Genomic DNA, 3,821 nt, shown 5'->3' with positions numbered 1-3,821 from the left:
CTGAAAGACAGTGGATAGAGCGTCAGTTTGTGCAAACGCCTGCTGTTGTATGGCCAGACGCTCTCAGACAGGAAGTGTGAGGGGTGTGTAATTACAGCGGACACTTCAAGTGGAGCCCACAGAGGACTGGACAGCTGCAGAGAGGACGTCTAAAGCAGTGTGAGAAACACTCAGTGACCTTTTCACTGCTCATTCCGTTTTTACTGACACTCATTTGCTTTATAACTCATAACAATAAGGCTTATGTGCTCAACTCAAATCAATAAATCATAGAAGTTTGGCAGAATATTCAATCACAGATAATGAAAACATTTGTTATTCTGACCTGTTGTCATTTCCTGAAATAAATAAGTCATAAATATATAAATAATAAAAATCTGAAATTGACAATACATTCATTTTTGAATAAATGTTCTCAGACTTTTATAGGAGAAAAAGTATTACAATTTTACTTAAACACATACCTAATGAATCCAGTAAATCCAGAGAAACAGAATTTCTAATAATATAAATATAGTATAATATAATATAATATAAAATAATATAATCTAATTAGTGCTGTCAAAATGAGTGCGTTAACGAATGCGATTAATTTGAAATATTTAACGTGTAAAAAAATAAATAAATAACGCAATTAACATGGTTGCGGTTTCTTTTTTTATTTCCTGCTGTGGCCGACGTGTGTTCAACGTGCAAAGAAATATGGATAAGATTAAGGAAGGACTATTAGATGGAAAGTTTCAGTATAAAACGTTTCTTCCAGAGTTTCATGTATTTTCGGGCGTTTCATTTTTACAGTTGAAGTCAGAATTATAAGCCCCCCTGTTTATTTATTTTCCCCAATTTCTGGGGAGATTTTTTCAACACAATCCTAAACATACTAGTTTTAATAACTCATTTCTAATAACTTTTTTATTTTATCTTTGCTATGATGACAGTTAATACTACAGTAATTTGACTATTTTTCAAGACACTTCTATACAGCTTAAAGTCACATTTAAAGGCTTAACTAGGTTAATTAGGTTAACTAGGCAGGTTAGGGTAATTAGGTAAGTTATTGTATAATAGTTGTTTGTTCTGTAGACTATCTGAAAAAATAAATTGCTTAAAGGGGCTTATAATTTTTACCTTAAAATGGTTTAAAAAATTTTTTATAATTAAAACTGCTTTTATTCTTGCCAAAATAAAACAGACATACTGTGAAAATGTCCTTGCTCTGTTAAACATCATTTGGAAAATATTTAAAAAATAAAAATAAAATAATAATAATAAAAAGGGGGGCTAATAATTCTTCAACTGTAATTTTTCGACTTCACCTGCAGTTCGGCAGTTTCATTTTCATTGAGCAGCATATTGTTCATGCCCTCGTGATAAACTGAGGAATTGGAAGAGTATTGTACTGGTGGAAGAGTGTTGTTTTGATGGAATTTAATACCGCACGCCGAAGGGAAAGAAAAGCCTTCTGCATTTCGTGACGCGAGTGTCTGTGGTCCTTTAAGGTAATCAAAAATCGCTGTTTACGTGGTAGACTCTTAATCAGAGCATTGTTTTAATCATATTATAATCGGAGTCTTAGTCTCAATGTAAACTTACACAGCGAAAGTGCCAGATGATGTCGCAAATTTCCAATTTTTACGAAATTGCAACGCCTGTTTTTTAAAAAAAATTGCAGTCCACTTAGAATCCAACATGGAAATCATTTTTGTTTTTTTATCGGCATGGATTGTTTTGAAACTCAAATGGCACTTACATGCCTGTGTTTTTATTTTATTACTGTAATAAATATGGCTTTCAAGCCAACAGTTTGAGGATTTTGATGGTTAATTGCAGGTATGTTGTTTACAAGAAGAAATCTGTGTTACAAGTTAAACCAAAATTCTTATAAACAATCATATTTTGAATTTTAATAGTTTACATTAATTTACATTTTACTTTTGAACAGCCAAAATGACAGTCTTTTAATTATGATTAATTGCAAAACAAATGTGTGATTTATTAGTTATTTTTTAAATTGATTGACAGCACTAAATATAATATAATATAATATAATATAATATAATATAATATAATACAATATAATATAATATAATATAATATAATATAATTTCTTTTCCTGTGATGCTTATGAAGTTTGTTCATATGTGCGAGAAGCCCTGAGTGACCTTTCTAAGCAGAGCTCATTTTCATTTACATGCACTTACATAATGACTCATAACAATAAGGCGTACTTGTGCTAAACTCGAATCAATAAATCTTATAATAAGTGGAAAGCTGGATTTCCTGTTGTGGCTTGGACGGAAATGCTTAAGACAATTAAGGAAAAGCTTTGCTATACTACAGATGCAAACTTTTCCCCATGTCTTCATAATTTACAACAACAACGTTTGGAAAAAATCATGAGATTGCTTTTCTGGAGACACGGATTCTTTTAGGAGAAACTCCTTATTTTATTATTATCTACCAAAGAGGGAGTAAGTGGATCAAAAATAGCCAATTTCTATTTCAAGTGAAATTTTAAAATTATATTTAAATATTATTAACAAAAAAAAAACTGAAAAAAATTAATTAACTGTGATCAGTATTTATGGTTTAAAAATACATTTTAATATGCTTTATTTGCACTGTATTGACCAGCAATTTGCAGCTAATAGAGCAAAACCAGACCTTTTCCCCACACAGTACAGCACATTCCAAACACTGCAATCTTACATTTACAAGCTGTCCAACAAATATAGAATATGACTCTCAGGATGTACATGTGAATCCGCAAGAAATAGATCTCCCTGACTGTAACCGACAATCATAAAAACAATAGACTGAGGTGACACATGTGATCATGTTCCTCCAATGTTACAACCACGGATCCTCCCATTTTCCAATACAGACCATGGCTGCACCCCATATCGCATACTTCCATACTACATAGTATGTTAAAAACAGAATGCAAGAAGAGAATTATGTCCAAATTCATAGTATTTGAAATACAGCATGTGAAAAGTACCTGGATGACCTACTACTGGCGAGATTCTCAAATGCCAGTGAAAATGAACTCTACGCTATCCCATGATGCCACATGAGAGAATTTATGAATTGGAGTGAAGCGACACAACTGATGCAGGTAGGTCACTTGGTAAAGACAAATGGAGGATGTACAGTAGAAGTCAGAATTATTAGCCCCCCTTTGATTGTTTTTTTTTTTTTTAAATATTTCTAAAATTATGTTTTAACAGAGAAAGGAAAATTTCACAGTATGTCTGATATTATTTTTTCTTCTGGTGAAAGTCGCATTTGTTTTATTTTGGCTAGAATAAAAGCAGTTTTAATTTTTGAAAATTAATTTTAAGGTCATAATTATTAGCCCCTTTAAGCTATAGATTTTTTTCGATAGTCTACAGAGCAAACCATCATTATAAAATAACTTGCCTAATTACCCTAACCTGCCTAGTTAACCTAATTAACCTAGTTAAGCCTTTAAATGTCACTAAGTATAGAAGCGTCTTGAAAAATATCTAGTCAAATATTATTTATTTACTATTATTTACTGTCATCATAGCAAAGATAAACTAAATCAGTTAATAGAAATGAGTTATTAAAACTAATATGTTTAGGATTGTGTTGAAAAAAATCTCTCCATTAAACAGAAATGAAATTAGATGAAAAAATAATCAGGGGGCGCTAATAATTCTGATTGTAGTACAACCAAGTTTCATTCATACTACTCAGATTCATACTATATCGAATGTACTTTTCTATCTGTCATGTAGTAAACTCAAATGTAGTACATACTCGAGTAGTAGGCAGTTTAGGACAAAGCCCATCTC

The 3,821-nt window shown here is 31.4% G+C and overlaps 1 protein-coding gene across 1 annotated transcript in view; it reads right to left on the bottom strand.

Moving 5' to 3' along the window:
* Positions 1-3,821, bottom strand: part of yes1 (YES proto-oncogene 1, Src family tyrosine kinase) — a 54,781-nt gene that overhangs the window by 2,841 nt on the left and 48,119 nt on the right. The gene's annotated exons all lie outside the window — the stretch shown is intronic.

Source organism: Danio aesculapii, chromosome 2 (genome assembly GCF_903798145.1).
Source record: "Danio aesculapii chromosome 2, fDanAes4.1, whole genome shotgun sequence".
NCBI classification, from domain to species: domain Eukaryota; kingdom Metazoa; phylum Chordata; class Actinopteri; order Cypriniformes; family Danionidae; genus Danio; species Danio aesculapii.
This window is presented reverse-complemented; position numbering and strand designations above follow the sequence as displayed.